The sequence below is a fragment of the Glycine soja genome, chromosome 13, assembly GCF_004193775.1.
Source record: "Glycine soja cultivar W05 chromosome 13, ASM419377v2, whole genome shotgun sequence".
Classification (NCBI taxonomy): domain Eukaryota; kingdom Viridiplantae; phylum Streptophyta; class Magnoliopsida; order Fabales; family Fabaceae; genus Glycine; species Glycine soja.
In genome coordinates this window covers 19824619-19836601 of record NC_041014.1, presented here as the reverse complement: position 1 = coordinate 19836601, position 11983 = coordinate 19824619, and the positions used below count along the sequence as shown (strand labels likewise).

The 11983-nt window shown below is 30.6% G+C and overlaps 2 long non-coding RNA genes across 2 annotated transcripts; both read right to left on the bottom strand.

Moving 5' to 3' along the window:
- Positions 1 to 4437: 4437 nt before the first annotated feature.
- Positions 4438 to 5374, bottom strand: LOC114381407. The gene is made up of 3 exons (XR_003660037.1): positions 5151 to 5374; positions 4974 to 5053; positions 4438 to 4751 (listed from the first exon to the last, which is right to left on the bottom strand). It is a non-coding gene; the product is annotated as an uncharacterized LOC114381407 (long non-coding RNA).
- A 413-nt stretch (positions 5375 to 5787) lies between these two features.
- LOC114382204 lies at positions 5788 to 6258 on the bottom strand. Its single transcript, XR_003660208.1, has 3 exons — positions 6142 to 6258; positions 5967 to 6020; positions 5788 to 5859 (listed from the first exon to the last, which is right to left on the bottom strand). It is a non-coding gene; the product is annotated as an uncharacterized LOC114382204 (long non-coding RNA).
- Positions 6259 to 11983: the final 5725 nt, after the last annotated feature.

The following is an 11983-nucleotide window of genomic DNA, read 5'->3' as shown; positions in this document are numbered from 1 at the left end:
CAAGTGATGAGACCAAAAATATTTTGGACTCCATGTGCTGCACATTGTCTTGACTTGATACTAGAAGATATTGAAAAGATCCCAAAAGTAAAAAGGGTTATACAAAGAGGCATCAAGCTTGTAGGTTACATTTACAATTATACATTGGCTTTGAACACCATGAGAAAATTCACAAAAAAAAAAAAACTGAATTGGTGAGACACAGTGTTACAAGATTTGCTATCACTTTCTTAACTTTGCAAAGATTGCATAAGCAAAAGGCCAATCTTAGAAGGATGTTTACTTCGGATGAATGGTTGAAGTCTAAGGCAGCTAAAGAGCCCAAAGGGAAAAAGTAACAAATGTTGTTCTTATGCCATCATTTTGGAATGATACTGTCTACACTTTAAAGGCCCTAGCCTTTTGTAAGTGTGTTGAGGTTGGTGGATAATGAAAAAAAAAAACTTCGCGATGAGTTTCGTTTATGAAGCAATGGAGGAAAATATAAGGATATCCTTGCAATCATTGATAAACGATGGGATTGCCAACTTCACCACCCTTTGCATGCAGCGGGTTATTATTTAAATCCGAAGTTCTTTTACACCAATCCAAACATTGACAATGATAATGAAGTGGTGGATGACCTCTACAAATGTATTGATAGGCTTAGTGAAGATGATAATTTTGTAGTTGAAGTTCACATACAATTGCTAGTGTATAAAAGGGCTGGAGAGAGGTTTGGTATGACTGTAGCAATGAAAGCAAGGACTGAAATATCGCCTAGTAAGTGGGAAAGTTCACTTATAAATTTGAATGATTAATTAATAATCTGTGTAAATGCTAATGCATATGAATTGCATTTTACAGCTGAGTGGTGAAAATTGTATGGAGGGAAAACACCACACTTGCAAACCATTGTCATTAAAGTTCTAAGTTTGACTTGTAGCACATCGAGATGTAAGCGTAACTGGAGTACCTTTGAGCATGTAAGTTAATCACTTAATCTATTAAGTATTATATGAAAGTGAACATTTTTAATTTGATTATGAAACATTAGAAGCTGAAATTGAAACTAAGTAACTAACATTCATGTTTTTTAAATTATTATAGATTCACTCAAAGAAGAGAAGTAGGCTTGAGCACCAAAAGCTTCAAGACTTGGTTTATGTTAAGTATAACCAAGCTCTTCTAGATCGCTTTGAGTGTCATGATGTGATTGATCCTATTGCTTTAAATGATATTGATGATAGCAATGAGTGGTTATTGGGTTTTTGATAATGATGATGATTTGAATTGGTTTGATGTTGTTGAGGCAATTGGGGCTGGTAAACCTTTAAAAAACACAAGGAGTCAAACACAGATAAACAAAGCAGCAACTGCACCTGCACCTACAAATGAAAAAGGAAAAAAAAGTGGTGGAAGTGGAAGAAGAGAATGGAGATGAGAGAGAAGAGTACAATTTTAATGCTAGTGAGAGTGATGGATTTCAAGAAGATAATGACTTGGATCTTGAAGAGGATGAAAATTCTGATTTTGTTTAGTAATTTAGTATTAAGAAACTTTCATTTGTCTATTATTATAGTTACTCTAGGCTTTAGCTTAGAGGGATTAAGGCTTTAAGCCCTTTATTTGCTTGACTTTTTGCTTTATGTTTTGTAACTTTTGTTTAAGTAACTATGTTTTGAGTTATTTTTTTGTTTTTAAACTTATATATATATATATATATATATATATATATATATATATATATATATTATTAATTATTTAACATATATAAAAAAATATTAAAATTACGGTCATCCTGTCGTCCGCTATCCCACTTTTGGAGTCAATCACTCCGCTACGCCAGTATTGACAACTATGCCTTGAGGCTTCAATTATGTATACTATGCATTCTTTGTTTTTCACCCTTGATAGGTTTGTAGTGAGTAGTGTCTACCGATTTCAAGGTGATTATTTAAAACCCAAGATTTAGTTGTATATTGTTGGATCCAATTGCAATGTTCTAATAATGTATTCCCCTAATTGACATAAGTATAATGTCTCATTCAGTTTTTGGCATTGTTAATTGAACATATAACATCAATCAGCACTACAGCAGTATACTGATTTATTTTTCTGGCCACATAATTTAATGACAATCACAATTTTTAAACTACTTTAACAATAGTGTGTATATTATTTACACAATTTTACAAATAATGAAACTTTAGTTAAGGAGGTTGTGGGTAATTTAGATGTATTCTTTTATTTTCCTTGCAACATTTCCCCTTTGTTTAAATTTTAAAATTCGATAGAATACTTTGAGCAAGATGCTTGTGACTAAAGAAAAAAAAAAAGAGAATCAAATATTTAAAAGGCATGCTTGTAGTGATGAGAACGTCTAGAAAATAAGCACTATCAAACCAAGATGCTATTATTCCATTATTGGCTATAGATTGCATCTTGACACTTGAATACCCTTCCCGGACAATGGTAGAGCTAGAATGATACGATTCAGCGAAGATGATCAGCTTCTTCAACTATGCTACTTTTCATGCAAGTAAATAATTTTATTAACAAGTTCATTTTCGAAACTAGAAGTTTAAACCATGAGCAAGTGCTTGCAGCATATGTACAAATAAAGCCAAATGTGTGACCTGGCCATGAATAAATGGAGAAGTAGCTAATACATCATGCATGTCTTTAGAATCAAATGATACACTACCAACAAACACGCACTGCTTGTGCCAATACCAGATGCGCCACATGTTCACGAGCCACACCACCAACCATCTTTCACCTTGGAGCTTTGATAGCTGCAACGTTGAATGCTGCCGAAGGTTGATATGTAGGTCTTCATGAAGGACCATTGCAATGTCCAACCATGTATTGTTTCCATGTATTGTGGACAACTTTACAACTGAAGAAAATGAAGCAAAGATTCATTCACATGATTGCAAAAAGAACATCTTAAATTGGAGGGGTCTAGCATAACATTTCTTTTTTGAAGATTGTCCTTAGTCGGTAGTCTTCCCAACAATAATCTCCAAACCAAAGTAATTGCCTTCGCAGGGACTCTGCATTCCAAATCAAGCTGAAAATACTATCTTGAGAGCCAATCCTTGTTAGTGAATAATGGGACAGTACCAGTTTGTGAATAATGGGACATAAGAACACCACAATTGCTAATGGAATTTTTTTTTTTTTTTTATCAATTGCTAAAAGAATTCTTTCAAGATTAGAACCGTGTTCAGGATAGGGAGAGTAAGGCTCAAGTTCCCTCTTCGAGTCACATGGAGAAGCAGTGGACACCACCATCTGAAGGTTTTCTGAAGTGTAATGTTGATACCGGTTTTTTCCAACCTCAAAACTGCACTGGAGTAGGTATGGTATGCGCTTGTGTGATGCTGGAGGAAGGTTAGTTGTTGCAAGAATGATGTGGAGGAACCCATGTATGCATGTGCCTGAAGGTGAGGCGTGGGGCTTGTTTCAAGCTCTAGAATTCGTGGCTTCTTATGGCTATAAATGGGTTGTGTTTGAGATAGACAGTAAATGTGTGTGACATTTCAGAATTGGGTGTTTTAGTACAAAGTGCAGATTGTTTGTGGCCTTTAATTTTACATTTGATGTATGTTTTTGCTAAGAGGTAAGTCAATGGAGTTGCTCATACTCTTGCTAGGGTAGCTCCATCTTTACCTAGCCTCTATACTTTCAATCATGTATTACCTTAGGTTGAATATTTGATTATGAATGAAATGTTATAACTATATTCAAGTAAGAATTTTTTTTTTATTAATAGTCTATAGATTTATAGTCGCTTTAAGAGAAAAGGGATTATAAAATATTGGACCAATACAACTCGTTAAGCAATTAGAATGTGTTAATACTAAACAATTTCAAATTCATAAATGGATTTCAAGTACTTGAAAATAATCAATAGTTTTATGTTTGCTAACAATGTTTTTCAACTTTTTTTGGAAAATAGTTAAAAACATAACAGTTATTCGCATATAATAACTCTACGCATCACATGTTTCTTCTATTATATAATTAATATTCAAAATATGTGCTAAAAAAAGTTATGTAGGACCTTTTAGATAAAACTTCTCACTAAACAATTGTAAGGGAAAAAAATAAACTGAGTTTCTCCTATGTTTTATTTTTAAATTAACTTATGTAGAAATATAAGATTCTATGAATAATTATGGGAAAAATTCAATAAGGAAATAAGTTATATATTGATAGTGTAAAATATATTATTCCGTTATTCAATCACAACTTATTATGCAGATAAATTTGTTGACTTTTATGATATCTAATTTTAAAGTCATATCAAGATAATTTGTGATTAGATGATAATATAAAATTATTTTTTTTACTTTTACATAATTATTGAGAAGTTATCTAAACATAACTTTAGTCGTTAACTAGTATATATATATTATCAATAAATAACTGAAATAATATAAGCCAAAATTTCTTGGTCTAAAGATGATGTATTTTTATAAACCAAACCCATGTAACTTAAAATGGGATACTATGGTAATCCATGCAAATAATAATGCTGAAATGAGTAAAACACCACAAAGACTATGCAGTTTTATGTCTCTACGGGAAAGAAATCGGTAAAATATGTCTCAAATGCTCACTTAATGTTAACTGAAATTAAGCATAGAAATAATCCCTTGTTTGAGAATTTGATTGAACAACGATAAAGACTCCAACAGGAGTGGACATGAGAATCCCAGACACTTGTCATTTAAACATGTAATACCCTCTTTCCGCTTGACCTGCATTAAGAATAACATGATTCTTGTAAAAAATTTGTAGCTTTTTGGCTCAAAATGAATATAATGTTTGCAAGTAATATTGTAATTTTTCTTCAATATCTCACAATAAAAAATGAATGAACTATCATGAATTTCTGCATGTTATTAACAGCAAAAATGAAGAAGAGAAGTGTGATACTCATGGTAGTATTCAAAGAAAGTATCGAAATTGATTGTAATTACCGTTCTGTGCTTCAAACAATCTAATGTGAGGGTCAGGAGCTAGGCCAAGAGTCTCAAATACTGGATCATAGAGAGAATTACTGAAAGACACAAGAACATGAAATGACAGTTAAAATCACAAGAGATATTGTAAGAAAGAGAAGCTGAGAATCACAAGATTGGAGAATAAAATTAAACCTCCTAATTTCCACATGATTTTCAGGGTTATTGTTGTTCTGATTCTGCACCCCTTGATTTTCAGGTGCATTGTTTGGTAGCTGGAGTGCAAGGCCTGTGTTAGGTCCTCGCCTTGCAGGTGCATTTGTCTGCAAAATAGAAAACCAAATCCATCATCCGTTTATACTTCAAGGTTAAGCCCAAAAAGAGAATAGCAAATGGGAAGAAAAAAATAACCAAATGTTTTATGTATAAAATTTTTAGTAACTAATCAACTAATTAACTTATTAATCAACCGACCACCCTTAACTAATTCACAACATCTAACAAACAATCTTAACAATAGGAAAATGAAGTAATATAAGTCAAAAGATGCAAGGATGGAATTTGAAAATATTTATTAGGATAATCAAACTAATATAATTTCGAATTGATTGATAATAAAAACTTTTATAACATTATTACATATAAATTAAACGCTAACAATATTAAAGAAATATATAAATATTTCGAGATAGAAATTATTTATGTTTAGAGAATAGCCAACCACTTAATTTGGTTATCATATTTTTTTTTCAAAAAAACTTTGTTGTATGATGATCACTCCTTGTCATCATACGGTACCACTCGTAAATACATGAACAATAAAATTAGGTACCCTTTGGCGCTTAGAGGATGAACCTTCTCCAATTTCAAATCGTTGATTATCCCATAGTCGTTCTACTTGTCCCTGCAATGCAAGTTGCCCTTATAATTTTTATTTCTATTTTCTAATCTAAGTAATATTCAAAACAAAATGTCCCTAAGTCTTTGTAGATATATGAATATGGGATTTACCTCTATGAGTATGAAATTCCTTGCTGTTTCATTTGGTTCTTCTCTACTCAGCTCCTTTTCAAGTTCCATAATCCATGTGTCGTGTGTTAGAACCCCAGAATCGAAATTTTAACATTGATCACTATATGCCATCATCAAAGGCTTAAAAAAAAGATAAAATTGATTTTGAATTTACCCTTCCAATTTGTAAGTTTTGTCTCAGATTTTGCATAGGAATGATAACATTAGATGAACCAGCTGAAGAAACCATTGGTGTGGAACTCTGGTTGCCAGTGTTGAGAATTAAATTTGGAGATGCCCTATACACGATTAAATAAATAAGAACATGAAGTCTCAAGCTTAGCATTCTACAATATCAACCCTAGTTATGATATTTTTGTCGGAGTTATAAGGAAATAGTTGAGGAAATAGAAAAGGGGTAGAACACGTTATAAGGAATTAAAACTCATGTACTCAGAATTTATCTCATTGGAACTATTGCTTACCTTGTAGATGAAGATTCAGGAACTATTTCTCTCTGTTTGAATTTTCTGGGGCTATTTATGTGTCCTTATGCTTAATGGTTGTTCCGGCGTAGTTACACATATCATCCCACTAGAACTATATTAATCCTTACATTCTAAATGATCCTTTGTTCTCCCCATTAAGTACAAATTCCACTTAGAATATATCAAAACTAACATGTCTCACATAAATATGTTAAAACATTGTGAAACTAAAATATCCTATCGAAAATTTGTTTTAATTGCAGTCATCACTTCTAACTTGGTTTAGTTGAAGACTATTCCAAGGCTGCTTTAATTTTAGTCTCAAAGATGTGTGTTTAATCTTACATCGACTATATGTGATCAAAGTGTTTATAAGATTCGAACAATCCTAATCTTATAAGTTGGTTTGCAGAGGTGAGTTTGATCCTAAACCTTAATTCTAATATGATTTAAGAATTCAGTTGATCCAAGATATCTAGAAAGAAAATTCTTACATCGTGTCATATCTATAAACATACAATGAGATAATAAATGATTTACTTGATCCACCTCAATAAAATTTGAGTCAAGGATGGATAAAAAATTTTATGTGGAAAGTAAATGTCATTATCATCATAAAGAACACACAATTATTACTGACATGCGTAAAGATACTAAATTAGACACCACATACCACCTAGAGTTTCGTGCCTCATGAGAGTTATTGATACAATCATATTGAAGAGGTGGTAACATAGATCTTTCACTAGCCATGATTTGTGTATTTGCTTTTCTTATGTCAATTCTTGCTCTTTCCTCTGCCTGCTTATGAATTACAATGAATATTAGAATACCAACGTGGTTAACAAAGAATAATACAATAATGGTGTTAAGTCCAAAATGATTGAAACTTTTAAAAAATTATAGATAAGATATCATTAAAATATTAGTGAAATAACAAAGTTGATATCACTTTGGTTAACATAAGAGATTTTCTGGGTTGAGAATTGTGTGTTTTAAAACTTCTTAATTCAACAAGTTTCATAAATCTACCATCTAAGTTTTGCATTGCCACTTTTGTTAAACCCATTTTCATTGTTTTCTAGAAAGGCTTTTAAACGAAATAAAAAATCAATTAATCTTTATTGTTATGTTTTGTAATAACCGTTTTTCAAATGACATCACTATTTGTAGAAAAATATTTTAAATAATTGTAGTAATTGGAAATATTTGAATTGAAGACAAATGGATAGACGATTGGTGGCTAATGTCACTCAAAAGTATTGTTTCCGGTGATATTTAGATCCAATACCTGACTACTTGATTGGTTTTCATTTGATATAGCCAAACCTTGAAACCTATGTACAACAAAGAAATGTAGAACATATATTATACGTAAGTTACAATAAATGAGAAAGGATAACACATGTATCGTACATGTACAAAAACTAGTTCATACAATGACACAAGAAAACTTACATAGGTGGATTGTTTAGAAGTTGATTAATAAATGGATCATAGTGTGTGGCTAAATCTTGCTGTTGAATTTGTGATCTGGTTTCTCCTGATATTAATCCCACCTAACAAATATGAACAAAGCTATATATTAAATAAAAGAAAAAAAATATTAAGATTTAATTTAAGTAAAATAATCTTGATTCCTCCATGTATGTGTATGGCCAAGATTTACTCTAATCATGTATACGCATTACATTGTTTGTGCACACATGTATCTTTTTTATATGCTAAGGGGATACAAATAATATGATACAAATCATCTATCCCAATCAACTAGTATAAGCCATCCACAAAAAGGTAAAACTAACCACAAAACAAAACCCCCCAATGCTTAAAAATAATAAACAGGACCTCTTACATGTTGTATAGGAAATGGCAAGAGTTACAATGTTGTTGTCAATAATCTTATGTAGCACCCACCTAAGAAGGCCACTCGGTGAACATTAGTACCTGTACAAGAATTCCTTCTCCTAAACCAAACTCCTTTGCATCCATGTGACAACCAACATAACAATTCCAATTCACAACCCTAACTATGTATGTAAACACACATTATATGTATGAAAGAAACATAACTACATCTATGTGCATTGCACCATATCTAAACTCCTATGTTACTAATTGCATGAAAAAGGCATCCTAATCATTCACACATAGCTTGTTGTGATTAGCACGAGATACCGATCCACTATATGCTAGTGTAGAAATGCTCAAGCTAGCTTGTAGAAATATACATGCAATCACACCTTACATCTATATTTACTTCTGCCCAACCATACTTCTTATTCTTCACTTACTATATTCCAAACATGTTTTAATTTGGGATTTAAAAAACAACTCGAATGAGAACAATTCAATCCATATCTAGCATTAATCCATTGCCAAGATTGTAATTTAACCGTTTCCACAATTTGATGAATGTCTTTCTAGTTGTGAAAAATTTGAGCATTTGGAGGCAACCAAATAGACCAAGCACTCTCACCAGACCATAGAAAGAAATGACATTCCAAAGACAAATTTCTTGTACTTTCCTCTGTAGTACCACAACCCTTACATATCCATCATGAACCCCAACATCTAATGAGAATATATATTTCCTATTGATTATAAGTTTGATTTCAAAAACCTTTTGTTCAACCTATTTAATTCTACAAAGTAAGCAAATGACATGCATATACGTGATATAAAAATGGAAACACATCTACATGCATTCAAATTTATATTATGTGTGATAAATGCACATTAATGAAGACATGTGATCAATATTTATCAGGACATGCAAATGGCTAAGTAATAATGTTAGAATAGTTTTATATTATGTGTTTCATTAATTGTTAGAGGTGAATATTTTTTTGTGTGTGTACAATGACAATAATAACGTTAGAATAATTTAGAATATCAGATAAAATACCTAAATTCCTACTATTAAACCAACTCTTGTGGATTAGAGGTGAAGAGTTTAGTTACTAGCAAGGTCATCCAAATAAGAAATAGAACCACCAGGTTTCAATAGATAGAAGAGTTAATTAGAGCTTGGTTGTTTCCTATATCTACTAATCCCAATGAGTTTTGAAACTGCACATTATTATAAAAGGAAAAACATGTACATTATATTTGCTTAATAAGTGATGAAAAACCCTAACAAACAATTGCATCGTTAAGAAAATGATGGAAGCTTCAACGAAATCAATCATTAAAACCCTTCCACACCCAAGTCTGGCTAGAGGTCAAATATCTAAGTTTGGGAGCCAATATCCCACTTTATTACGTTATGTAATTCTTTGTGCAATGTGCATAATGCTTTAGTTACATTATAAAAAACAAACAACTCAATTAATCACATCAGTTATCTTCCAAGAAATGGTTATCATCACAATATAATGAGGATATTTGCACAACTCACATACTCTGGATATATTCATGTTAGTAAGAAGGCCACTAGACTTTAATTCTTTTACTAGTCAATCAATTAGAAAATACATTATCATGATAATTTTTAAGTTATAGAAATCATAATTTGGTGCAAAACACACACACACCGCACACACATATATTTAAAGGGTTGTATTACAAGAATGAATAAAAGCTTACCTGGTTCTCTGTAGAGAGAGGAGTAGGTAATGCAACTACATTTTCCTCCGCATATTGGGAATCAAGAGTTTCATTGCTGATTGATTTGAACTGATTCAAATAAAAGGCATACACTTAGGTTTAGATTCGAAGGAAAGGGAATTTGAGGATAATAATTGTATCACATTATTATAAAAAGTATAAAAAAAAGTTTTGATTTCCTATAAATATAGCTTCACTTGATTTTAATCTTTAAAAAATCATTAGACTTAATTTCTTAAAATTATTTAAAATAGGCTTACTGTTATTAAGTAATGATGATGTGAGATACAAATACTTATACCATGCATGATTTTAAATGACTTTTAAATTTTCCATAACTAAATTATGATCACAATTTTAATTGCATCTATTTAGATTTTTCCAAAGTACAAATGTGATTGAAGTCTCTAACTACAACCACATTAAAACAAGATGTATAAGGAAATGCCGATGAAATAACTATCTTTATACTAAGACATAATTACTAATGGTTAAAATTTTGTAAGTTAACTAGAATTAAAACTAATAACTTTATGTCTTAGAACTTTTAAAAATATTAATTTTTTTTATCATTTTAGATAATTACAAAAAAACAATCATATATTCCTTACATAGTGTAAAAATGATTTATACTATATTAAAAATGTAAAGTAAATGTTTATTTCATTATCATTTAATCATTTATTATTATATAATTGAAAATTATTTAGTTTTATTTATAATAACTGTTTTTAAAAGTCACATTTAAGGCCATTTGTATCTAGTTAATAGTGTAAACATAATTTTTATACTAACAGTATATCAAAATCAAACCATTTTATTATCATATCTTCTATTGCTATGTATATTGGTATATATAATGCTCAAGAGATTTTCCTGGACTCCTTTATTTACTTTTTTTGAATCAACCTTGACTAGTTAATTTTCATTGCTAAAGAAAAAGGAATTGAAAATTGGGTAAGCTGAAATTTAAAAGAAATTCTAATACAAGGGGACACATCCATAATAACTTTAGTATATTATTTATCTTTTCCCTCTACATATTGAAATCTCTCTCTTATCCTTCCATTCCCCTGCTTTTTAAAATTAAACATTAGCCAACAATCCGTTGCTAATAAAATTTAATTTTTGAAAATTTAACGTAAATTCTTCCAAAATAATTATTTTCTATGATACTTGACTATTGAAAATCAAGACCTGTAGTGATGATCCATTACAACACATACTTACCGTACTTGAGGAAAAGTTGCAACAACAACATTCTAATATATGTACAATTTTTTTTACTAAAAACCAATAAAACATATATAAATACATTATACGTATATAATTTAAACATGCAGACCATATTAAAAAGAGTGAGGAAACTCTTACCAGATTATCCATAGGAAATACCTGAAGAACACAAAATATAGATCGTCAAACGTGGAAGACCGTGGAGTTGTTTCATACATATATATGAGACTTGAAGGAATTTCTAAATTTTTTCAACTAATGTCAACAAAAATGAATACTGATTGGATCTTACAAAAGTAAATTAGTTTAGACTTGTGGATATGATCCAATTTTTTGATTAAAAGTAAAACCATTGGATTTAACCAACACTCAGCAAACAAAAATGAAATATTTTGTTTGAGTCTCGTTAATAATTTTTTAGGGTAAATACTAGAGTTTTGAATTTAACAAATGCTTAAACATATCTTAAATTAAACAATACTGTTATTCAGTAAAAAAAAATGTTACACAAAACATACGAATTATTGTGTGGCGGGATTGATTGTAACCTGTGCGTTAGTACTAGACTCTTGCATTGTGTGTGGGAAATTTTACACCGTTAGATTTATTTATATTTATATCATTGACTGATATTTTTTATTTTTCTTTCCCAATTTTTTCTCTCACACCTCTTCTTTTTCACAA